Genomic DNA, 27,214 nt, shown 5'->3' on the forward strand with positions numbered 1-27,214 from the left:
TTGGCTTCTCACTCTTGTGTGTACATCAATATCCAAAATGTGTTGAGCAGTCACTGTTTATGTGTGTATGTGCACCCTATGTCTAATCCAAACAATATAAACCTGACAGGGGCTTTCATCACCCTGCACAGTCTTCAACATTTAAAAAAAAAAATGTTGTGATCACAATACTTGATTTGCACTACTTAACATTTACAAACATATCAAAACATGGAAGAGCAAGCAAATAAAACTGTGAAAGTCACAGCAAAAATTACTATCAGGTAAAAAACAAATTACAGCATCCCTTTAATAGGCCATCTGGTGCCAATACAGACTGTGGGCATGAACAAGTGTCCATGTGCACACTTGGAAGCATGTGAAGGAATATGGACACTCCTGTGCACAACAGCATGGCTAACCATAATTCTATGTGCAGAGCCAACAGAAGAGATATGCACATGTTTTCAAGCCAGCTGGCTAACAAGAATTCCCTGCTATCGTCCCCTCCTTAAGGGCAGCATCTTGATGTCCCACTGAGCCTGCTTTTCTGGATGAAATTGGAAATATGCTTGTACCAACCATGGCACATGGACATTAAAGGATGGTTCCCAGGAATTCTCCTTCAGACTTGCATTCCATTTGATGAGGATCTGTGTCTGACTCACTTCTCTTCTTTTTGCAGTGCAGGAAAACTTCAATCTCGTGTTCTTCACTGCTTTCAATGAGCACCGGATCTGGAGTCTCTGGCTGTCGATCAGGAAAGATTTTGGGTACCGTTGGTTTTAGTAAAGAAACATGAAACACAGGGTGAGTCTTAAAGCTCAAGTGAGCAAAAAATGTTTTCTGTAATAAAAAGAGAAGGGGGGATCTGATACTGAAATCAGGTGTGGCTGTCTACAGGAAATCTAGAAGAATCAACTCAATGGCTTATGGATTCAAATCTTTGTAATTGAGAAATTTAGCAATGAAGGCTCATGGTGGAACACCCTGAGGAGGTGGGTTAGCCACCATACAGTGGGCACGCTCCACTACAAACATAGTAGAGAAAGCCTCCCTGCTGTAGGTAGTAATAAGAATGTTTTCCAGAAACCCAGCCGGGTTGACTTTCCCTGCGTCCTCGGGAAGGCCAATGAAGCGGAGGTTGTTGCGCCTCATCCGATTTTCGAGGTCATCCTGCTTCTGCTGCAATTGGGAGAGAAGATGGCTTGTCTGTTCAGAGCAGTCTTGTAGCGGGGGGGAGGGCATCCTCCACGTGACTCACCCGGTCCTCTGTTTCTGACATGCAGTCCCTGAGCTTCTAGAGGTCTTGCTGAATAAGGGAGATATCCACCTTGACCTCTTCTGTTTTCGAAGTAAGAGATGTTTGGCAGGCTGAAATAGCTTCCAGCACTCTGGCCGTCTCTGCTGATGGGGGTTCTTGTTCAGTAGTGGGGGAGTCGCCATCTTCCTCAGACATGCCCCACTCTTTATGCCTGTACTTTTCTAGTTTAGCACTGGCATCTGCTGTTTTCCAAGGGGGAGACATGAATAGAGATGTTAAGCTAACCCTCCGGTAGTGGACTGGGTCAAGTAGGCTGTTGTAAGATGCACAGGATACGTAGATGAAAGGGTAAATCCTCCGTGGAGCTCAGCTTACTCAAAAACTATTCCATGCCGTGCCAGGCCATGCCCCCTCACCTAAGCATTTTAAAGCCATCGGTCACCTTTACCAAAAAAACTGCCGATGCAGATAAGGGGCCTCACAGTTGTTACTGTTCACCCCTGCCATCACAGGAGTGAGCTCTCAAATGCTGAGCTCGGAGCTACTGCATCAGGGGAAAGAAAGCGCATGTAAGAGGGTTTGAATCAGAGAAAAAGCTTGTTGCTGTGATGAAGGGGTGAAAAGTAATAGTGGGCTTGCCCTTGCAACAAGGCAAGATGGAATAAGGCGATCTCTGGGAATTTTTCAGTCAGGTTTCATGCGGTATGTAAATGGCCTACACCTATAGCAAGGACATTATTCAACTTTGGTAAACGCTGCACAGTTTGTTTATATCTACAGACGTCCCCTATCTGCATATTCAGCTCTTTGGTAAGGGTGCCTTTAAGATTCTTAGGCAGGGTTATTTCATAAACCACTTAGTTGATTCTTTTTTTAATTGGAAACAGTCCCATGTATCTTGAACAAAACTTCTTTGAGGTGCAAATGAAGATTTACTGTAGACAGCTACACCTTATTGCCTGGTTTCGGTTTTCCCCTCCTCTTCTTACACAAAAAAATGTTGATCGCTTGAGCTTTAACGATGGCTCTTTGTATTAATTGGTTGTTAGAACTGAAGAATTTCAATCTATTATCTACTAAAGATTCCAGTGGTACATTGGGTAAGAAAGTAGGGTGAAACGCATAATTAGCATAGAAGGGGGACTGTAGAGTGGCATAGTGATTAGAATTATTATATGCAAACTCCACCAATGGGAGGAGAGATACCCAGTCATCCTGTGCAAATGAAGAAAAGCATTGTTAAGTATTGTTCAAGTAGATCAAAAACGAATTCTCCTGCGCTCTAGGGCTCAGACAGGTGGCGAACAGATGGAACCAGGCCTGGAGGGATCGTCCACCAATGCATAAAGGGCTGTGCGGCTCCAAAACAAGGCTGGGGAAGCCCAATCAACACTGCAGAATGAAATGAAAACGAGAAGCGCACCAACCTTGCGCATTACCTCAGTAACCAAAATTTATTAATTGTAAAAAATATACTCACAAACAGCGAATAAAATCAGGCATGTAAGTCCTCACAGGGACTTGAAGCTAACATGAGTCCCATCAGGGGAGTAGGTGTTCAGTACAGCTGACGCGTTTCGAAGGGGGTCCCTTCTTCCTCAGAGCTAACTGAACTGTGAGTGCTCTCTCCTATATATACTCCTGGACTGAACCTAGGCCCTCCCCACTGGGTTGGGCAGTCTCAGGTTAGTAGGAGGGGCCAAGATATCGTCAACAGACAATCACTATTTGTAATGCCATCAGAGAGAAATGATATAGACAAACGTAAAATATAAGATATAAAATATATAAAACCACATTTTGCATACACCACTTAGTATGCATGTAATATATCAACTTAGCGATGAACACCAATGGGAATGATGATAATAGATAATAAATGATGAAACATAATATATAGTAAATAGTTAGTCTTATTCCATGATTCATTAGTGAGCGATGTATCAAATGGACAATTCATCCAGAGGGCTTGTCATGATGCTGGATGAGTATATAGCAATTAATGTAAAAATAGACATAAATTGTTAGTCAATGGATGTCTTAATGGATAGGTGTCCATAGTGACACGAACACATGTATATATATGTAGACATATAAACCCACACACAAACCTTCAACCAGAAGCTGTGTGATGTGTGCTACCAGGCAGCTGCATGTGCTTCATGATCGGATGATGGAGAGGATTGGATCAGTAATCTTGGATCCGTAATAATGTATGGTCAGCAGCAGAGGGAGATCTTATGCTTCCCTCTATAGCTGTAGGTTTACCCTGTGTGTGGAACGCACGCTAGTATGGCATGGTCATGACTGTGCATGCGTGGACCATGCATGGACTCCATTCCAGGAGTATATATAGGAGAGAGCACTCACAGTTCAGTTAGCTCTGAGGAAGAAGGGACCCCCTTCGAAACGCGTCAGCTGTACTGAACACCTACTCCCCTGATGGGACTCATGTTAGCTTCAAGTCCCTGTGAGGACTTACATGCCTGATTTTATTCGCTGTTTGTGAGTATATTTTTTACAATTAATAAATTTTGGTTACTGAGGTAATGCGCAAGGTTGGTGCGCTTCTCGTTTTCATTTCATTCTGAAGTATTGTTCAAGTGTCTGGTTTGTCCTCTGGGTGGAATGCAGAAAATAAACAAAACGCTACGTTCAAGGCTTCACACAAGGCCGGAAGTAAACAGTACCCCACAGGTCAGACATAATGCTGACAGGGACACGGGGTAAAGCACAGTTTTTTTTAACAAAAGCAGAAGCAGTGCCGGCATCACCAGTCCCTTTCAAGGACATGAAGTGTGCCATGTTTGACAAGCGATAATCAACCACAAAAGTGGAAGTGAATCGTTCTGATGGGAGTAACTGCAATAAAGTCCTTGGAGATCATGCTTCACAGTTTGTTTTGTATATCTGACTTATTTCATAGGCAGACAGTACATGATTTATCTTAGTTTTTACAGTCCCACAATAAATGTGGCCACCAAAATTAATGGAGAATCAAATCTGAAGTTTTGCAGACTCCAAAGTGGCCTTTCAAAGGGTGAATGCAGCACATCTTAAGGACAGCAGCTCAAAGTTTCTCAGGAACAAAGATTTGTTTCCCACATCAGTAGATATTCTCTGTTGGAGTTGTAATTGCTGAGGAGGAGGAGGATGATGGTCTTCAACAGTTTCTTTCACTTGTGATAACAGATCAGCACCAGTTTGTGAAAGAACATACTTATGGATTCACATGACTTAAATATACTAAATCTCATATAAAGGTGCTGTACATGTAATTATGAATCCTATCTCCTACAAAATACATTTTTTTTCAACATATTTCTTTATTCAAAACATATGAGAAGACACACATTACAAGAACAGATTCCAATCAGATGCCAGATCAGCCTGGAGAAGTAAAACGTTTTTAGCTGGCAAAATAGTGGCAGGTACAGAAGACTAAACTGTATCATGAAACATACGTGAAAGTGCATATGGTTTGCAGTTCTTTGATCTAGGGCCATGCGTAATGGGAAACACGAATTAGGAAAGGAAAGTGCCCATCTTGCATGACAAGGCCTTAAATGTCTTGCAGTCCTTAAATATTAAAAATTTTTGTAGTCAGTAAAAATGAAAATAGGATGGTAAGCTTAAAAGGTAGTTTTAATGGCCAACAAACCCTGATCCCTCGCATCATAGTTGCTTTTGAAGGGGCTTAGTTTCAATAGCAATAGGGGCCTTTGACATTGAGATAATATGGTCCCAACAGAACTCTCAGATTCATCTTTCTCCAGAATTTAGCGTAATGTGGGGTCAGGGGATGCTTTAAGATAGGAGCAGATGTGAATAAAGCTTTCAACCTTTCAAAGGCTAATTGGGTTTCTGAGATCCAAAAAAAAGGAATATGTTGTTTGGTCAACTGGGTGATAGGTGAAATGATACCTGAAAGGTCCTTAATGAATTTACTGTAAAAATGGCAAATCATTGCACTGCTTCCATATCCTCAGGAGCAGGTCATTCTAACACTGCAGCCACTTTCTGGGAGTCCATGGCAATCCCATCGGTAGAGATCACAAGTCCCAAAAGTTGAACGGTGTTCCTTTCAAACTTACATTTTTCTGGTTTAGCATAAAGGCTATGTTTACAAAGTCTGTCCAAGATTTTCTCTACTTGGACCCGGTGAAGTTCTAGTGAAGTGAGGAAAATAAAGATGTTGTCTAAGTAGATAATGATGAAAAGATCAAGATAGTCCTGGACTATATATTTTATGAAATGCTGAAAGATGGCTAAGGGCATTGCAGAGACCAAAGGGCATGATCAGATGCATCCGTCAAATCTAATTTGGAGAATACTTGTGTACCTCACCATCTTTAGAAAGGTTCAGCAATGAGCAGTATAGAGTAACGGTTCTTTATGGTTTTGTTAAGTTCCTGATAGTCCACACAAGGCCAGAGGCTATGATTCTTCTTCTCAATGAAAAAATGCTAGTTCCTTCTAGATAGGTGGAGGGTAAATTAAACCCCTTTTTGATGTTCTCATCGATATACATTTCCATTTCTGGTTCAGTAAGAGGATACATCTGACCAAAAAGGATTTCTGCTCCCGCCAGCAGTTTGATTGGGAAATCATTTGTTCAGTGAGTTGGACTGGAATCAGCATTTTGTTAATGACATCCAGATTTTCCTGATAAACGTCAAGATTAAGCTTGACCGCTTCCAAATTAGGATTAATACTGAGAAAAGGGACGATCGAGGAGGAAATAGGTGGAAGACAGTATTTCTGGCAGTAGCTGCATGTGGATCAGTTAATGCAGGGGTTATGTGACTTCAAACAGATGCAATAATTGATATCTAATTGGTCATTTGATGAGTTACAGGACCAGACTTAAAGGATAAGTCCACCTTTGGAACATGTTACGTGTTACACCCGTTTTAAGGGTGGAACATGTAACATGTTCCCATAGCTGCAGCTGTGCCCGCCGCCCCCCTCCCTCTGACAGATAGTACGGGGAGAAGTTTTCCCGTACTATCTGTCAGATTTGAAAACAGCAAGGCCGCGTTGCTTATTCACAGAGTTCTGGCAGCCTTAGCGGCTGTTGGCTTGTAGTTTTCAATGAACTACCATTGGCGCTGTGGAGCGCTGTGGTAGTTCATTGAAGCTTCCTGTTAGAATATCTGCTTTCTCGTACATCCTGTATGGTAAGCAGATATTCTTCCAGGTCTGCAGGAGACCTACATGGCATCAGCGATCATGGCATCAGCGATTTACAGATTTACAGGCTCCTGCAGACAAAAATAATAAATGCACATCTAGAGGAGTCCAGAGATAGCACTAGGTGCTAGTGTGGAACAGAATCAGACAGTAGCAAAGGCACAAAGAAAGCTGGGGTCGGTATATGAGCTTGAAGCTACAAAACGTTCAGGTGCGAGTGCAGTCTAATGGGTATGTGGCCATTCAAGAACAAATCCAACTATTTGCATTTATGAGTTAAACTGACACTAAATGATAACCTTATTCTCCAAAAATAATATCTGCATCAATATTCATTAAATACAGTATGTCTCACTGTGTTTTTCTGCCTCCTTGAAATGTCCTTCATGAGCTCCCAGACCTCTCCTTTCCCCCCTCACTTCTGTTACTTCTATTTGTTTGGAATGAGCAGTGCACGTTAGTTGTGGTTATGCGCAATACTCTATGCACACTACAAATCCCATACTCCATAGTCCCAGGGCCATCCTAATAGCATCATGGGCACCTGGGCAAAGTAATGCACTGGGGCCCTTACAAGGGAGATGGCGACTTGTGGTGCACTACACACGCTGTGGCAAGAAGTGGATGTTGTTAAATTATGCCACATATTGGGTATGGCTTTTTATCCTGATTAGAAACAGCAAATAAACACAACCAGGAAATTATCTCAAATTAAATTTACCCCCTATACACACTGTCTCACCTTCTCTACACATTGCCCCCCTGTATACACGGATCTCTTTTCCCCGTATTAACTTTTTAAAAAAAAAAATTTTTGCAATTTTTTTTATTGTTCTACATTTTTTCATTTTTTTTACAACTCTCTTTGGGTTCTTCGGTGAGATATCATGGGTCTAAACTGATGTCTCACTTTTGGGACAGAGAAAGGGACTGGGGACATAGATTCTCCAATCCCTTTCTCTGTAGCCTCAGCTGCACAGGAGATCAATGAATGGGAAGCATTCTGAGGCTTCTTGTTCACTCACAAACTGAAGTATAGTAAACACAGTTTACTATGCTTTAGTTATGAATGAACTCACTCGCCGTGCTCATTAATGAAAGGAAGAGGCCAGTAAGTATTAAATATTTACCGACCCCCACCTCTCTCATGGCAGGCACGAGGCAGGGGGCACACAGTGGGGGCAACAGGAGAAATCGCATGTGGACACAGCCGGTGATCAGTGCAGCGGATGGCGGAAATTACTGGAACCAATCTTCTGTGTGGCCCTCCCTGCAGCAGCTGAAAGCTGAGGTGAGGGAGGAGGAGATTTCGGCTGCTTGCTGCTACACTGACAGCCACACAGAAGATCAATTCCAATAATTTCCCCCACCCGCTGCACTAAACACCCACTCTGTCCATATGCGAATCCCCCTGCTGAGGGGGGGTACTGCAAGGGCCTCCCATACACTTGGGGCCCCTGGGCAGTCAGCAGGGGTGCCCATGTATTAAGACGGCCTTGGTGCAGAGCCATGAGAAAAGACATGTGCATGCATATATTTCCGAGCCAGCTGGCTAACAGGAAATCTCTGATAGTATCCAAAAGGTAACAACTACTGCACTACTGAATTCTGTGGGGCATACAAGAAAATCTTTGTAGATCAGCGGCTGCAGTTGTTGATCAGTGTATTCTGGCAGTTGCAGGTACTGCTGTCAGAATACAATATCCCGGTGGGGGGGGGGTGTTGGGATTCTTCCATCCACCTTGTTTGTTTGGATGGAGAAACCGGATACTGTACATGTGAGATTATATGGCTCTTCACCACCAGCTGCATTTATTCGGTGGACATTTACCCTACTTTAAAACTTTAAATAGAGTAAATATGACCAGGGTCATGGATAAGGGTACCACCAGTCCTTCTGTACAGAGCCCAGGCCAGCAGGGGGGCCCAGGCAGCTGGGTGAATCCGATGTGGGCAGGGAGGGTGATCTTCAAGGCGGAGGGGGGGGCGACAATTACTGGAACTGATCCATTGTATGGCTCTCTCTGTAGCAGCTGAAAACTGGCTTCTTCTCCACTTCCTCCTGCTGGCTTTCAGAGAGAGCCATGCAGGGGATCGGTTCCAACAAGTGCCCCCCCCGCCACACCCATCACTCTCACTGTGCACCATACGTTTCCCCCTTCTTCCCAGGCGCCACTGTGTGTCCTCACGCCTGCAGTCCTGCCGGATTCCATCCTCTCCTTCCCACCAGCAGCTGCAAGCACCAATAGGATCCTCCAGGAGGGAGAGTGGGGGAAGGGTCTGGTAAATATGTCACATTTACCACCCCCTTCCTTTCCTGAATGAACACAATGAGTAATCAATACCGGTAGATTTGTCAAGCTCCATATTTTTTTTTCACATAAAGTATTTATAAAAAAATTAACATGATATAACATAACAAGTTGACCTGCAACATATTATCACACTATTACATGCACGTACAAAGTAAACAGTCATGTGTACACAGCATGAAGCAAATGAGTAGAAAAATCAACCATATAACAGGTGTAGCACTACCCCCTTAAAGGTTGCCAAATTATTTTCGGGCTCCATGTCACTCTTAACTTCATTCCAAAAGCCCAACCCTTGCTGATACCACCGTATACCTCTGGCCAGAGTAAACTCTCCCAATATTACCAGAAAATAGACTACAAGTTAGAGTGAACTGATACTTTATACTAGAATTGACTATGAGCACAGTAAAGCAGCACAAAATTATAGGCATGCATATAATAACAGTTATCACTCTTAGAAACTTTAGGCAAAGGTCAGCAAGCATATAGTAAAAATCTCAGTCAGTTCTGAAAGTCCTGCAATTTAGAATTTAACCAAAGGCCTGAACTTTGAGATGTTTCTGCCCCCAGTGAGTAAAGGAAAACTATTAAAGAGTAAGGCTAACTCACTTTGGGCCCTCAGAAACTGATGACAAGGTTCAAGTCTAAGGTAAGAAAATAGCTCTTTAATTAGGAAGGCTAATGTCCCTTTAACTGCAGTGGAAGATCTGCGCACTTGTTGGGGCCCAGTTGGTGCACTACAGGAATTCAGATCTCCTTGGTTGCAACAGGTGGAAGGCCCTCAAAAGGATTTATGCAAGCACAGATACTATCCCTTCAAGTGGTGTTTAACTTGGGCGGTACCCCTTTATGGCACAAGATGAGATGCACATTTTAAGCAAGAGGTTTAAAGAGTGGGCAGAAGCACTTAATTCCTCTTTAGGCCGCAGTAGCAAATGGCAACAATGACAAGTGTGCCATGATGGATGTAAACCAATTGCAGAGGAAACAGTGGTGTGGCTGGGCCGCAGAGGGCAGACACTGCAGCAGGCTCTGATGACTGGATTATGCTGCAGATGTTTTTGCTAATAAGCCGGGTGAACTAGGCCTCAACTTGTGAATACTGTCAGTAACTAGATTATGGCTGATTCAAAAGAATGCCAGTGACAACGTAATTGGCTGGATATTGGGACTCTCTCACCTGATCTGTGGCATCATCCCAGTCACTGGTGGTCTCGCTGTGGATGGCGGATCCCCAGCGGTCCTGTGGTTCCTCCTGCAGAGTTTGTTAGAGACTGAAGCACTCCGGGGTCATCAGCAAACAGGGTAGTTATCCAGATTCTTATGTCAGCGGTCTGCTATTCCTCCCTCTTTCTCCGCTCTCTCGCTCTGCAGCCTGGTCCAGTCCTCTGGCATTCTGCACAGCTTTCTCCTCACACCTTCCTTCCATCTCTCTCCCAGCTCACTTCCTGTCTCTTTTCCCAGGCTTCTACATTTATAAGCCTCCACCTACACTCCAGCTCCTTGGGGAAATGTAGTCACCTAATTTTCTGCCTTCTAACAAAGTCCTGCAGTTCAGCCTACAAAATCCATAAAGCTTTTCACCAGAGTGTGTACCACTAAGTTGCAGGACACTGCCACCTTGTGTCTCTTTTAATATCCTGCAGTCTGAATAATAGCAGGGTGCTACACAGGTAACATGTAAACAGGTTCCATTCTGGTTGTTATATGGTCCGGTTTGTGAGGTAGGAAGTGGTAACCCTCCAAGCTCCATTTTTTTTTGCCTTTTGTGGAACTGTGAGTTTGTGGTGGTCTTGTTCCAGATGATTTACAGCTTATTTGCTCCCCAAATCATTGTTGCTGTATATTTAGTATACTGAAATAACAATTTGATGGAAAAAATCCGTTCCATAGATGTCCACCAGACAAGGTAGTGGACTTCAGTATTTTTGGTGAAAATCTTTATAGAGAAATGCAATTCCAGCAAGATGGTCCTGTTACTACTCCATATATCTATAAAATAAACTCACTCAATTCCCACAAATCATGAAGTCAGGAAGTTGCTAACTTATTAAGGAATGATGGCTAAAATGACATTGCTCCATTATAAATAAATAAAATGTTGGAATTTAGCTCTTGATATTGTGATCCCCCAGCAGTTCATTTGCTTTAGCACATAAAACACATAGGGGTTTATTTACTAAAGGTAAATATACTGTGCACTGCAAATGCAGTTGCTTAAGATCCGAGGGGAAGCTCTGAAATGAAGCGAAGCTCTGCTGATTTTTTTTTCCATCCAATCATGTCCAAGCAAAAATGCTGTTTTTTTTATTTTCCTTGCAAGCTCCTCAGATCTAAAGCAACTGCACATTCAGTGCACTTGCAGTGCATAGCTTATTTTCCTTTAGTAAATCAACCCCAATGCATGGTGGAATCAGGTGAATTTAATATCTGGAATTTAACAATCAATGATTAAAATGCCCCCGAGTGCAACAAAACAGCACTGACCAAAAATATTGTCCACTATGCAGAACATTAATCACATGGAGGTAAGTGGTGAGAACGGCAAAAAAAAAATATAAAAAAAACAGAACTGTGAACTCTGATTGTGAGATTTGGGGAGCAACCCCCAAGGGCTTGATATGTATCCAAAAATCCTAATTCTGTGTCCTGATCCTTCCCAGGTACCCCTCCTGCTTCCGAAACCAAATCCTCCCAAACCTCCAGCACAGGTTACATCGCTGTTATTTTATGTTCTCAGTCAGGTTTGTACAAAGCCTTATTCATGTGGCCTTATGATTCATCCAGGCGAGGTCTGCAGAATGTGTGGGAATTGGTGGAAATGAGGGGTTTTCAGCAAAATAATCATGAAAAAAATTCTGCAAGGGGATGGCAGGGCCTTAATGGATTGCTGTGGAGACAGAGTATATTGAAGAACGGAACGTTCTAACACGGTAGGCTCGCACTCCACAGACTGACATAGACATCAAAGCTCATGTTAACCCTTTCATCACTGTACAAACCAAAGAAATGTGGAGAGAAAATCAATGGTGCCAGAAGGATCCATCCGGTGTTCTCCCCAGGGCCTTACTATTTTAATTGGAGCCTGGTAAAAAGCTCACTGCGATGCTCAGTACAAAGATGCAGGACTGAGCAGTTTTTGGTTTGAGCCCTAGAATCCCAGTGCACCAGCTAGGTAGTAGGCAGACTCTCTAAGGTAGGGGCGGACTGACAACTCATGGGGCCCCCGGGCAATAGGAGATCATGGGGCCCCTGTGTCCTTGCCCAAACTCAAAAAAGCCTATGAAACAGGTACCATGGGCATCTCATGGGGCCCCCTACTGACCCCGGGCCCTTTGGCAGTGCCCGAGTTTCTAAATGGTCAGTCCGCCCCTGCTCTAAGGTTAGTTTACTAAAGGACAATAGGCTGTTCACTTTGCAAAGAAAGTTGCACTTTGCAAGGGAGTTTTCCCCAAAGCTTAGTGAACGAGATGAAATTTCACTTTGCAAAAAATAACCACTCCCATGCAAGGAAACTGAAAATAGCATTTTTATTTGTACATGATTGGATGATGGAACTTAGCAGAGCTTCACCTCATTCACTTATCTAAGGGAAAACTCACTTGCAAAGCATACAGTATATTTACCTTTAGTAAATGAACCCCTCTATCACCTGATCTGTGTGCACTGAAGACAGAAGAAGCATCAGGGGTGAGGGGTCTAAAAAAAATTAGAAGACCTATGTTTCCATAAAGGGGATCTAAAACTACTTCAATAATATCTCATACGGACTTTTCAACCCCCTTGTGATAGTAATGAAGTTATGTAACAAAAACAAATGCCAGGGCCCCTTCATACCTCTGCATTTGGAATGGGCTCTTAATGCACCTCAATACATGAAAAAAAACACCTGCTTTATTTATGGCAATGCAGCACACCACAGTGCATACTAGGTACATTTAAGGCTACTGTACAGGTGAAACTCGAAAAATTAGAATATCGTGCAAAAGTTCATTTATTTCAGTAATGCAACTTAAAAGGTGAAACTAATATATGAGATAGACTCATTACATGCAAAGCAAGATAGTTCAAGCCGTGATTTGTCATAATTGTGATGATTATGGCTTACAGCTCATGTAAACCCCAAATCCACAATCTCAGAAAATGTGAATATTTCATGCAATCAATAAAACAAGGATTGTACATAGAACAATATCGGACCTCTGAAAAGTTTAAGCATGCATATGTGCTCAGTACTTGGTTTGGGCCCCTTTTGCAGCAATTACTGTCTCAGTGCGGCGTGGCATGGAAGCTATCAGCCTGTGGTAGTGCTGAAGTGTTATGGGAGACCAGGATGCTTCAATAGCGGCCTTCAGCTCTTCTGCATTGTTCGGTCTCATGTCTCTCATCTTTCTCTTGGCAATGCCCTATAGATTCTCTATGGGGTTCAGGTCAGGCGAGTTTGCTGGCCAATCAAGCACAGTAATCCCATGGTCGTTGAACCAGGTTTTGGTGCTTTTGGCAGTGTGGGCAGGTGCTAAGTCCTGCTGGAAAATGAAGTCAGCATCCCCATAAAACTTGTCTGCGGAAGGAAGTATGAAGTGCTCCACAATCTCCTGGTAGACGGCTGCATTGACCCTGGACTTAATGAAGCACAGTGGACCAACACCAGCAGATGACATGGCTCCCCAAATCAACACAGACTGTGGAAACTTCACACTGGACTTCAAGCATCTTGCAGTGTGTGCCTCTCCATTCTTCCTCCATACTCTGGGTCCTTGGTTTCCAAATGAGATGCAAAAGTTGCTCTCATCAGAAAAGAGGACTTTGGACCACTGAGCAACCGACCAGGTCTGTTTTTCTTTAGCCCAGGTAAGACGCTTCTGACGTTGTTTGTTGTTCAGGAGCGGCTTGACAAGCGGAATACGACATTTGAAGCCTATGTCCAGGATCCGTCTGTGTGTGGTGGCTCTTGATGCACTGACTCCAGCCTCAGTCCACTCCTTGTGAAAGTCCCCAACACTTTTGAATGGCCTTTTCCTGACAATCCTCTCCAGGCTGCGGTCATCCCTGCTGCTTGTGCACCTTTTTCTTCCACACTTTTCCCTTCCACATAACTTTATATTAATGTGCTTTGATACAGCACTTTGGGAACATCCAACTTCTTTTGCAATTGTCAATGATGGTTTTCTGCACAACTGTCAGGTCAGCAGTCTTTCCCATGATTGTGATTGCTACTGAACCAGACTGAGAGACCATTTAAAGGCTCAGGAACCCTTTGCAGGTGTTATGGCTTAATTAGCTGATTAGAGTGGGACACTTTGAGCCTAGAATATTGCACCTTTTCACAATATTCTAATTTTCTGAGATTGTGGATTTGGGGTTTTCATGAGCTGTAAGCCATAATCATCACAATTATGACAAATCACGGCTTGAACTATCTTGCTTTGCATGTAATCAGTCTATCTCATACTGAAATAAATGAACTTTTACACAATATTCTAATTTTTTGAGTTTCACCTGTATATGTTGGAAGTGTAATTTACAAAGAATGGCAGAGCATTGCAAAGCACAAATGAAAACAGCCTAAATGACTTCTTGCATGCACATACATACACAGCGTTAAGATAGATATACGAAAGTAATCACTTGTTGCATGACATGTTTGGTATCCCCATAACACACCAGAAGCAGAAGAATAGACTTAGGGCCATTATTGAGAATTAAAGAATTAATTTGCCTTTGCAAAAAAATAATTTGCAGTTAAGGGCAAGTAGATAAAAACAAACTGCACAGCTAAAATCAATATTAAAAAATGTACCTGTTATTGTTGTAGACCATTTTCACCCCTCCAGAGATCTGGGGTATATTTCAGGGGCTACAAACTAGATTTTTGTTCATAGCTCCCTCCCTAGTTCATTTAAAATTTCCTGCATCACTGCACAGATTAGCAGACCTCCATGAATCCCTTGTGGAGCTTTTGAAACAAGGGAATATTGCCTCAATTCATGCGGTGGAAACGTTTGGGGATTTTATTCCAACCTTTTCACAATACCAAAACTAAATGGGGTCATTCATTCCATATTGAATCTCTTGGCCCTAAATGTGTTCATTTGGGCTCAAAGATTCCACATTAAATACACCAGATCTGTCATAGCCTCCCTCCATCAGTAAGGCTTTCTCATCCCTGTAGATATCAAGGACTTGCATGCTTGCATGTTCTTAATTTTTCAGCACATAAGCAATTCCTCCACTTTGCTTCGGGTCCCAGCACTTCTGGTTTGTAGACCTGCCAGTTGGCCTGTCTTCCACACCCTGTGTGTTTACCAAGGTTCTAGCCCCAGTGCTTGCCTTGTTATGCTTCCAAGTAATTTCCATTATGGGATATCCAGACTTCCTCCTGCTGAGAGAGCCAGTGGCATAAGCCCTGACTTACAATATGGATTGGACAGTTCAGACCTTGAAAAGGTTAGATCCTAAACCTACAGAAGACTTTGATGGAACCAACTTATGCTTTGTGTATATGGATCAGATCCTAGATACTGCTTAAGCCAGAGTTTTTCTTCCACAATGTTCTGCTCCCAGTCTGGGACTGCTCAGTAGAAGAGTCAATCAGCTCTTTGTTTCTGTGTGCCAGTATTAGGGCTGATGGTAGCCTCCTTTGCGGCACTCCTGTTTGCCCAGTTCCACTCCAGACCCCTACAACTCAACATCCTATCATTCAGTCTCTTGACAAACCCATATTCCTGTCACCAAGGACCAGGATATTACTGTCTTGGCTCAGGAATTCAGCACTTGAGTTAGGGGAAATCATTCTTTGTGTTCTTTTTGAAGGTCGTCACAACACTGGCTGGCTTAAAGACTGGGGAGATGTCCTAGACACCTTGCTGGTGCAGGGGTCTTTGCTGCTGAAGGAATCCCATCTCCCAATCAACATTCTAGAACTTGGTGCTATTTGGTTTTCCCTACAACACTGGAGATCTCCAGTGAACGGTCATACAATCAGAATCTCTATGGACAATGCTAAGGCAGTGACATACATCAACCCTCAGAGAGGAACCAAAGGTCTTGCTATAGCTGAACTGTATAACTCTATACTGTAGAGAACCATTTCTGGGACAAGGACAAAGTGGTATTAAGGCCCAGAGCCTTCTTCTTTCCAAAGATGGTTTCAGCCTACCAGCTTATCTTTTAACTTTTTATTATTCCAACTTTATTTGATTTTGGAAAATAATGGTGACAGTCCAATAATATCAATAAAACAAAATATAAAGCATAAGTGTCAATCATCTCAATGCAGAACAATCAAAAAGTTGGCTTACCATTGGATATTAGGTACCTTAATAAGGACATTGTGCTTCCATCTCTCTGTCCTGCATCAGTACATCAGGAGATCTTCCTTCATTGCCTGGATGTAGTTCCAGCTGTGAGTCTACCTTGCAGTCACTGCTTCCATTAGGACTCTTTATCATCTCTGATGGTTCCTGCATAGGAGAACCAACTTTTCGTTTCAACATTTCTTGGTGGATATAGGCAGATAATCTGTTATGATCCGCCAGGTGGTGCCTCAGGCTGCCAACTGACAGACCTACTCAGAGCGTGGGGTCTAAGCCCGGGCTGTGCTTTCACCAGAGCCCCTGATGGTGGGGATGGACTTGAAACAGTCCCGGGCCAGGTCACGACCTCCGAGCAGGCCCGCCAGTGGCTGAGGAGACCCTTGGGGACAGGTACCGGGAGAGCCAGATATGAAGAGGATGGCGGCCCCAGCAGGGTAGTAACGGATCGTGGGCCCGTGAGGGTAAGCGGGGTACAGAATCGGTAGGCGAGAGTAGTCGGGTCACACGCAGGGTCAGCAGGGAAGTCAATCCGTAGAATGGTCAGGGCAATCCGGGTCAAACGCAGGAGCAGGCAGAATAGTCAGGACAATCCGGGTCAAACGCAGGAGCAGGCAGAGTAGTCAGGACAATCCGGGTCAAACGCAGGAGCAGGCAGAATAGTCAGGGTCAATCAGGGTCACAAGATAGGTGCAGGAACTCAGGATCACAGAAGACCTTGCGGCAATCTGTGACAGTGCAGGGCATCTTTAAATAGTGCGCCCTGCACTGTCATTGGCCGGCTAGGACGCGCCCCCGGCTGTCATTGGATGCCTGAGGCGCGCCCGCGGCTCCTACTGCGCATGCGCGGCGTCCTGTCAGCCGCGGCTCGCCGGGACCTAGTGCCTGTGTCCCGGCGTGATCCGCCGCCACTGCGCATGCGCGAGGGACGGAGCCGCGATCGCGGACCCTGGAGCCGTGGTCCCTGACATTGCCCCCCCCCAATGGGCACCCTCCGGGAGCCCCACTGATCTCTCCACCGCGGGTGAGCACGAAAAAACTCCCGGATGAGCCTGGGCGCGTGGACGTTCTGGGCGGGTTCCCATGAGTTCTCCTCAGGGCCATACCCCTTCCACTTTATCAGGAACTGTGTCTGGCCCCCCCTCCTTCGGCAACTGAGGATAGTCTCCACTTCAAATTCCTCCTGGTCACCCATAGTGACTGCCTCGGGAGGTCTGGATTCACGGTCCGGGAAGGGATCCGGTCTGGATGGCTTCAGGAGAGATACATGGAAGACAGGATGTATCTTGAAGGTCTGCGGAAGCTCGAGCTCGTAGGCCACCTCGTTAACCACTCGCTTTACCGGAAAGGGGCCGATGAACTTGGGTCCCAGCTTCCTTGAAGGACATAGCATCTTCAAGTTGGTTGTTGCTAGCCAAACCTGATCCCCTGGTTGAAGCAGTAATTCTCCTCTTCTCTTTCTGTCGAATGCCCTCTTACTGTCCTCTTGGGCTTTAGCGATGGCTTCCTGAATTGTCTTGTTATTGACAGAAAAGAAGTTCAAGATGTCTTGAGATGCTGGTACCGGATTCTCAGGCATCAGATCAGGGAGGAATGTGGGATGGTACCCATAATTGGAAAAGAACGGGGATTGACCCGTGGCTGAGTGACTCGAGTTGTTGTACGCGAATTCCGCGGAAGGCAGCAACGACAGCCAGTCGTCCTGAAGGTAGGATGTGTAGCACCGTAAGTACTGTTCCAGCGTCTGGTTTGTTCTCTCAGTTTGGCCGTTGGTCTGTGGATGGTAGGCGGATGAAAGCGACAGCTTGATTCCCAGCGATTTACATAAGGCGTTCCAGAACCTGGAGGTGAATTGGACCCCCCGATCTGATACTATATCTTCGGGAACACCATGAAGCCTAACCACTTCCTTGATGAAGATCCGTGCCGTTTCCGGTGCTGATGGGGTCTTCTCCAGGGGCACGAAATGTGCCATCTTTGAGAAGCGGTCAACGATCACCATTATTGCAGTGTAGCCCTGGGATGGTGGAAGTTCGACCACGAAATCCATGGCTATCATTTGCCAAGCCCGCTTGGGTATGGGTAATGGACGTAACAATCCCCATGCCCTGCTCCTGGAGGGCTTGTTCCTTTGACAGGTGGAACACGTTCGGACGTACTGCTCACAATCCTTGATCATGTCTGGCCACCAGAACGAGCGCCGTAGCAGATCCAGCGTCTTCGTTACCCCGAAGTGGCCCGCCATAGGATGGTCGTGGCAGTGCCCTAGGACCAGGGTTCGCACTTCTTCTGGGACCATGATCCGGTCTTCCTTCCAAATTAGCCCACCGTGGCTCTGGAGGGGTGATTCAGACGGAACTGGTAGTCCTACAGAAGCATCAAGAAGTCGGGAGCGAAGTTCCGTTTGTAGAGCGAGGAAACTTCCAGAAGGTAAGATGGTGTCAGGTAGCACAGCGTCGTCGGGGTCCTCAAACATGCGGGACAGAGCGTCTGGTTTAGTGTTCTTAGTACCGGGTCGGTACGTTATATGGAATGAGAATCGAGAGAAGAAAAGCGCCCATCTCGCTTGGCGAGGTCTCAGTCGTTTTGCCGTTCTCAAATATTCAAGGTTTTTGTGATCTGTGAATATTAGGATTGGGTGTGTGGCTCCTTCCAGTAAATACCTCCATTCTTCAAGGGCAGTTTTAATGGCCAGGAGCTCCCGATCTCCAATGTCGTAGTTGCGTTCCGCTGGAGTCAACTTCCTGGAGAAGAACGCCACAGGGTGCAGAAGTTCCTTGGTACCATTCCTTTGGGACAAAACCGCCCCTACAGCATTTTCGGAGGCATCCACTTCCAACACATATGGGAGAGAAGCATCTGGATGGCAGAGAATGGGAGCAGAGGTGAACAATTCTTTGAGCTTTTCGAAGGCTGTCTGCGCTTCGGGAGTCCACTTAAAGCGGACCCCTTGTTTCGTCAGTTGCGTGATCGGGGAGACCAGACCGGAGAAGTTCCTAATAAACTTCCTGTAAAAGTTGGAAAAACCGATGAAACGCTGTACCCCCTTTTTGTTGGCGGGTATTGGCCAATCTAAGATCGCCGTGACTTTCTGGGGATCCATCGCGACCCCCGCGGAAGAGAGAACCAGTCCCAAGAATGTGGTTTCGTGCTGTTCGAAACAGCACTTTTCTGCCTTTGCGTATAGCCCGTGTTGACGCAACCGTTCTAATACCCGTATCACATGACCCCGATGAACCTCCAGTGAAGGGGAAAAAATTAAGATGTCATCCAAATAAACCACCACAAAAATATCAAGAAGGTCACGAAAAACATCATTGATAAAGTGCTGAAAGGTCGCCGGTGCATTACAGAGCCCGAACGGCATCACCAAGTACTCGTAGTGACCGAATCTCGTACGGAACGCCGTCTTCCACTCATCCCCCTCCCTGATACGGACAAGGTTATAGGCCCCCCGCAGGTCTAATTTAGTGAATATCGTTGCCGATCTCAATCTCTGGAGGAGCTCGGGGACTAGGGGTAAAGGATAACGATTCTTTACCGTTATTTTGTTCAGGTCACGGTAGTCTATGCAGGGCCGTAGCGATTTGTCCTTCTTCTCTACGAAGAATAACCCGGCCCCGGCTGGGGATGTGGATGGACGAATAAATCCCTTCCGAAGGTTCTCATCAATGTATTCCCTCAGTACTCCTGATTCTGCTTCGGACAAGGGAAAGATACGGCCGAAAGAGATTTCAGATCCGGGTAGGAGGTCTATGGGGCAGTCGTAGGAACGGTGCGGAGGGAGAACGTCAGCTCCTCGCTTACTAAAGACGTCTAAGAAGTCATGGTAGGCCGGGGGAATAACCTGGGATAGATCGGTGTCACCATCCAAGCACAGGAGGAACCGGGGAACCACGGATCCTGTGACGTGGCAGTGACTTAAACAATAGGGTGAGCAAAATTGAACTGTTCCCTTTTCCCAGTCAATCTGGGGGTTATGGGCCCTCAGCCAAGGGAGGCCCAGAATGACTGGAAAAAGGGGGGATGCGATGGCATCCAAACGGAGGAACTCCTGGTGATGGTCTGCCATTGTGGTGAAAATGGGTGGTGTCTCCTGGTCCACCACCCCTGATTTTATACGAGACCCATCTGCCAAGAAGATGTTGAACCCCCTTTCTTTGGTCTGGAGAGGGATTTTTTGCCGGTGGGCAAAAGTCAGATCGATGAAGCAACTACAGGCTCCTGAGTCAACGATTGCGGTCACCGACAATGTTCCTCCGGGGAGCTGTAAAGACACAGGAATGGCCAGGTAACTCGACTGATCATCCCTTCCTGCGGGTAGAGTAAAAGAAACGGGCGTGGACTTACTCATTTTAGCAGGACAGGAGCGCACCTGATGACCAGCTTCCCCGCAGTACAGACATAGGTTCTGTGATAGTCTCCTTTGACGTTCCTCGACCGATAAGTGAGAACGGGCCAATCCCAGCTGCATGGGTTCCGGGTTGTCCCCTGTTTCTGTGCTTCGCGGATGGTTCCCTGGGGTTGGAGCTGTATCTCTGGAAGGAATCCATGCCACCCTTTGACCCTGACTGCTCCTTTCCAGCCGACGTTCCCTTAGTCTACGGTTAATTTGAATGGCCAACTCAATCAGTTTTTCCAGGGAGTCAGGTAGGCCTACTCGCGCTAGTTCGTCCTTGAGAGGCTCAGACAGCCCGATGCGGAACTGGTGACATAAGGCCGCATCGTTCCATCTGGTGTCGCCCATGCAACGCCTAAAATCGGACGCGTATTCTTCGGCTGTCCGGCGGCCCTGCCGCAGGGAGTATAGAGTCGCTTCAGCGGAAGCAGCTCGCTGAGGGTCGTCATACAAGACGGCCATGGCCCGAAAGAATTTGGTCACGGAGTCAAGATGGGGGTCGTGCTTCTCCATCAGACGGTGAGCCCAATCCTGGGGCTCATCCTGAAGGAGGGAGACTATAAACCCCACCTTGACGGTCTCAGTGGTGAACGTGCGGGGTTGTAAGTCAAAGTATAGGGTGCAGGCGTTCCGGAAGGCTCGGAAGCAGCTCCGATCACCACGGAATCGTTCCGGCAGAGGAACGCGGGGTTCAGGAGCTAGGGATGTGGCAACCGCTCCGGATACCGGGTTAGCGGGAGGTCCTGCAGGTGGAGGACTCTGAGCAGGGGGAGTCAGGGGGGCTATTGACTCCATGCGGTCCTCCAGTCGGGCGCAGCGACTGTGGAAGTTCTGAAAAGCCTGGGTCAAGGTGGCCAGGTGCTGACAAATATCCTCTAGGGACGCCGGTCCACTTCCTGGCTCTGTCATGGCCGCAAGGTACTGGTATGATCCGCCAGGTGGTGCCTCAGGCTGCCAACTGACAGACCTACTCAGAGCGTGGGGTCTAAGCCCGGGCTGTGCTTTCACCAGAGCCCCTGATGGTGGGGATGGACTTGAAACAGTCCCGGGCCAGGTCACGACCTCCGAGCAGGCCCGCCAGTGGCTGAGGAGACCCTTGGGGACAGATACCGGGAGAGCCAGATATGAAGAGGATGGCGGCCCCAGCAGGGTAGTAACGGATCGTGGGCCCGTGAGGGTAAGCGGGGTACAGAATCGGTAGGCGAGAGTAGTCGGGTCACACGCAGGGTCAGCAGGGAAGTCAATCCGTAGAATGGTCAGGGCAACCCGGGTCAAACGCAGGAGCAGGCAGAATAGTCAGGACAATCCGGGTCAAACGCAGGAGCAGGCAGAGTAGTCAGGACAATCCGGGTCAAACGCAGGAGCAGGCAGAATAGTCAGGGTCAATCAGGGTCACAAGATAGGTGCAGGAACTCAGGATCACAGAAGACCTTGCGGCAATCTGTGACAGTGCAGGGCATCTTTAAATAGTGCGCCCTGCACTGTCATTGGCCGGCTAGGACGCGCCCCCGGCTGTCATTGGACGCCTGAGGCGCGCCCGCGGCTCCTACTGCGCATGCGCGGCGTCCTGTCAGCCGCGGCTCGCCGGGACCTAGTGCCTGTGTCCCGGCGCGATCCGCCGCCACTGCGCATGCGCGAGGGACGGAGCCGCGATCGCGGACCCTGGAGCCGTGGTCCCTGACATAATCATTCAAGCTTATGATTTTGAGAATCAAGTGTCACCTTTTCGAAGACACACTCTACAAGATCTGTAGGCACTTCATGGGTGTTTTGGCATCAGTCAATTGTTTCTCATTTTTTCAAGGCTGCCACTGGGTTTTCTGTTCACACATTATTTAAGTTTTCTAGGTGGATGTTCAGGCCTTATCTGATGCCAGCTTTGAGCGTAATATCCTTCGGGCAGCATTCTGACCTGCAGACAATTCCCATTTTGTTGTATACAGGAGGCCTGTTCTTTTTGTTTGCTGTGTCGCCCACCCCTCATTTGGACTGCTTTCGGATGTCTCAGCTGTCTATGAACCCTGTTTCCTTTAATGAATGAGAAAGATTTGGTTTTCTGCTCACCCTAAAATACTTTTTGTGGAGTTCATTGAAGGATGCAGGACCACCCCTCTATGATGATGATCTTGCTTTTGGTACTGTTTTGTTACAAAATTGAGGCATGCTGGGAGTGGGAGGGGTTATAGCAGGCTGGCCACAGTTTAACCCAGTTATTTCTAAATCATATGTTGCTCATTGACCTCCAAGAAAATATTGTACAGTAAATACAAAAATCCAATTTTCTTTTACAAAGAGTTTTATTATAGATTAAGCAAAGATAAACAAACATTCGGGAACACAGATTCATTGACCAACAAATGTACAAAAATCCAATTTTCAAGTGTTGTTTGCTTAAAATTCTGGGCGTTGTAGTTTTGTTCTGTTTTGCAAGCACATGCAATTTGAGGCCAGATATATTTGGTACTTATCAACTCAAAACAATCTTGAATTTTAAAATCAATGAAAATGTTAAAAATTTTATTGTGTTTGTATTTACTGACACAATAGTCTTTTTTAACACAAACAGAGACTTAATAAACGTTTCTATTTCTAAGTACCTCCCCTTTTTATTTTGACTGCCTGGCCAAGTGTTCATCCTACCCAGCTGAATAAAATTTCCCAGGAGAACATTGTATGAACGGATGTACTGTTAATGATATATTGCTGACTCAACATAATTGAAATCAGATACTGCAGAATATTTGGGGAGATCATTCCACAATTTCTATCATGGCTGAAACTACATGGGCTCCCGTTGTAGTGGTATCTGCTGGTTGCTTCTTACTAAATGAAGAAATGTAATAGAGCAGGGTAGAAAGTTCATCTTGTGGCTTTAGATAAAAATCACATTTATGAGCTATGCACACTTTCCATCCCTAAAGTGCTCTGCTGTGTTCACCAATAGTGTGATTTACAGGCTAAATACCTTTTTATAGGAGCCAAAATATTTGGTGTCCCTCGTGGATTAAATTACACAGCAAAGGGCATTTCCCACATCAAGGGGAGACGTTTCTGTTTCTGGAGCCTCAGCTTTGTGTAACCTCCAGACTGCTACATCCAATGTCTCCCCACCTGCATTTCACACCACCAGATGTGGAGTAACACGTTGCAAATCAGGAGCATTGCCAACGTCTGAAGTGCATTCCCTTTTTCTTGAGTGGCAAAGATCTTAAACACATTGCATTACATGGTATGTAATCTGTAACTTAGACTGTTATTTGTAAATATGTTGTTAACATTGGTGTAGATAGATGTGTATAGGGGGAGGGGGACATGGGGTCCAAAGCCCCCCTCCTGAGCGTCTTATCCAAGTGACCAGTGCTGTCATGCTGCTCGGCAACAGTCAGTATAATAAAATTGGCGGGCTAGGGGTCTGTACTGCAGCTGGCACTACTTTTAGTATTGCAGTGGTTCACTGTGCTGGGTGACAGGTAGAGTAGGGACTGACAGCTGACAAGCAAGGGACGGGGAATGTGGGCAAGGAGAGTGATTGTGTGCTGCAGGGCAAGTACTGGAATCAATTCCTGTGTGGCTCCCCCTGCAACAACTGAAATACGTCTTTTCCCCCTTTCCTACCCACTGCTGCATGGGGGGCCCAAAGGGGGATTGGTAACTGCCTTCCCAGTGTTCCAGTCACTCTCGCTTTTCACACTCCTCTCTTGTCTTCTGTCTGGGCCCCCGTCTGCCTGTCACCTGATCCTGATAGCAGTACCGATCACTCACTGTGTTCATTCATAACTGTAGCATAGTAAATTGTTTACTTTGCTTCAGCTTGTGAATGAACTGGAAGGCTCTGTACAGAGCTCTTCCTGTTCATTTATCTGCAGTGCACCTGGGACTGCAGAGAAAGTTATTAGGAAATCTACTGTACAGTGGGGATCGAAAGTTTGGGCACCCCAGCTAAAAATGTGTATTAATGTGCATAAAGAAGCCAAGGAAAGATGGAAAAATCTCCAAAAGGCATCAAATTACAGATTAGACATTTTTATAATATGTCAACAAAAGTTAGATTTTATTTCCATCATTTACACTTTCAAAATAACAGAAAACAAAAAAATGGCAACTGCAAAAGTTTGGGCACCCTGCAGAATTTATAGCATGCACTGCCCCCTTTGCCAAGCTGAGACCTGCCAGTGTCATGGATTGTTCTCGATCATTGTCTGGGAAGACCAGGTGATGTCAATCTCAAAGGTTTTAAATGCCCAGACTCATCTGACCTTGCCCCAACAATCAGCACCATGGGTTCTTCTAAGCAGTTGTCTAGAAAACTGAAACTGAAAATAGTTGACGCTCACAAAGCTGGAGAAGGCTATAAGAAGATAGCAAAGCGTTTTCAGATGTCAATATCCTCTGTTCGGAATGTAATTAAGAAATGGCAGTCATCAGGAACAGTGGACGTTAAAGCAAGATCTGGAAGACCAAGAAAAATATCAGACAGAACAGCTCGCAGGATTGTGAGAAAAACAATTCAAAACCCACGTTTGACTGCACGATCCCTCCAGAAAGATCTGGCAGACACTGGAGTTGTGGTACACTATTCCACTATAAAGAGATACTTGTACAAATATGGTCTTCATGGAAGAGTCATCAGAAGAAAACCTCTTCTACGTCCTCACCACAAAAATCATCGTTTGAACTTTGCAAATGAACATATAGACAAGCCTGATGCATTTTGGAAACAAGTTCTGTGGACCGATGAGGTTGAAATTGAACTTTTTGGCCAGTATGAGCAAAGGTACGTTTGGAGAAGAAGGGGCACAGAATTTAATGAAAAGAACCTCTGTCCAACTGTTAAGCATGGGGTTGGATCAATCATGCTTTGGGGTTGTGTTGCAGCCAGTGGCACAGGGAACATCTCACGAGTAGAAGGAAAAATGGATTCAATAAAATTTCAGCAAATTTTGGATGGTAACTTGATGCCATCTGTGAAAAAGCTGAAGTTAAAGAGAGGGTGGCTTCTACAAATGGATAATGATCCTAAACACACCTCGAAATCTACGGGGGATTACATCAAGAGGCGTAAACTGAAGGTTTTGCCATGGCCTTCACAATCTCCTGACCTCAACATAATTGAAAATCTATGGACAGACCTTAAAAGAGCAGTGCGTGACAGACAGCCCAGAAATCTCAAAGAACTGGAAGACTTTTGTAAGGAAGAATGGGCAAAGATACCTCAAATAAGAATTGAAAGACTCTTGGCTGGCTACAAAAAGCGTTTACAAGCTGTGATACTTGACAAAGGGGGCAGTACAAGATATTAACTCTGCAGGGTGCCCAAACTTTTGCAGATGCCATTTTTTTTTATTTTTTTATTTTGAAAGTGTAAATGATGGAAATAAAATCTAACTTTTGTTGACATATTATAAGAATGTCTAATCTGTAATTTGATGCCTTTTGGAGATTTTTCCATCTTTCCTTGGCTTCTTTATGCACATTAATACAAATTTTTAGCTGGGGTGCCCAAACTTTCGATCCCCACTGTATGTGTTCAATTCCTCTCTCTGTATCAAAAATGAAACATCAGGGGCTTGTTTAGAACCCTGATATTTCACAAATCTCTCCCCAACAGCGTTGTGAAAAAAATGTAAAAAATTAAAAATGGTAAAAAATAATAAAAATTGTAAAAAAATAATTAAAAAGAAAATAAATTAACGGCTCATTCACACGGGTTCTCTGGCTCATGAAGCATAAATGAGCAGCTTGTTTGTGTGACTGGAGCCACCCGTTACTCTAATGTCTAATGTCCTAATTTTACAGGTGAGCAGGTGCACCTGCATCCACACGCCTGTCAAATTAGGACTTGCAACTTTGTTCATATGTTCGTACAGCTGCAGCGTCCCCACAGCATAACATAGGCTGCCTGCAAACAGCTCCAGCCACTTAAAAAAAAAAAACATCCCCACTGTACAGGCCACAGGCCCATGTACTGTAAATGAGCCCCAAGACCTCAGTCACAATGGCTGTTCTTCTGGAAGGTTCTCCTCTCTCCACAGAGAAACCCTGGAGCTCTTTCAGAATGACCATCGGGTGCCTGGTTACCTCCCTGGCTAAGGCCCTTCTCCTTCGAACACTCATTTTGGTCGGGCGGCCAGCTCTGGGAAAATTCCTGGTGGGTCCAAACTTATTCCATTTACAGATGATGGAGGCCACTGTGCTCATTGGGACCTTCAATGCTGCAGAAATGTTTCAGTACCCTTCCCCAGATCTGTGCCTTGATACAATCCTGTCTCAGAGTTCTACAGACAATTCCTTGGACTTCATGGCTTGGTTTGTGCTCTGACATGCACTGTTAACTGTGGGACCGTATACAGACAGGTTTATGCCTTTCCTAATCATGTCCAATCAACTGAATTTCCCACAGGTGGACTCCAATCAAGTTGTGGAAACATCTCGAGGATGATCAGTGGGAACAGGATGCACCAGAACTCAATTTTGAGTATCAAAGGCTGTGAATACTTATGTACATGTGTTTTTTTTTTTTTTTTATTTAATAAATTGAAAAAAATTTCAGAACAAACTTCTTTCATGTTGTCATTATGGGGTATTGTTTGTAGAATGTTGAGGGAAAAAAATGAATTTAATCCATTTTAGAATGAGGCTGTAACATAACAAAAAGTGGCAAAAATTAAGCTCTGTGAATTCTTTCTGGATGCACTGTAGATACCAAATATGTCAAGCCTTAAAATTGTGTGTGCCCAAAAACTGCAACAAT

The 27,214-nt window shown here is 45.3% G+C and overlaps 1 long non-coding RNA gene across 1 annotated transcript; it reads left to right on the top strand.

Moving 5' to 3' along the window:
* The first annotated feature begins 661 nt into the window (after nt 1-661).
* On the top strand, nt 662-27,019 carry LOC149456666 (uncharacterized). Its single transcript, XR_016313834.1, has 3 exons — nt 662-789; nt 11,415-11,495; nt 26,864-27,019. It is a non-coding gene; the product is annotated as an uncharacterized LOC149456666 (long non-coding RNA).
* The last annotated feature ends 195 nt before the right edge of the window (nt 27,020-27,214 follow it).

Source organism: Staurois parvus, unplaced genomic scaffold (assembly GCF_062004578.1).
Source record: "Staurois parvus isolate SC_StPar_1 unplaced genomic scaffold, SC_StPar_1.0 ptg000352l, whole genome shotgun sequence".
NCBI lineage: Eukaryota > Metazoa > Chordata > Amphibia > Anura > Ranidae > Staurois > Staurois parvus.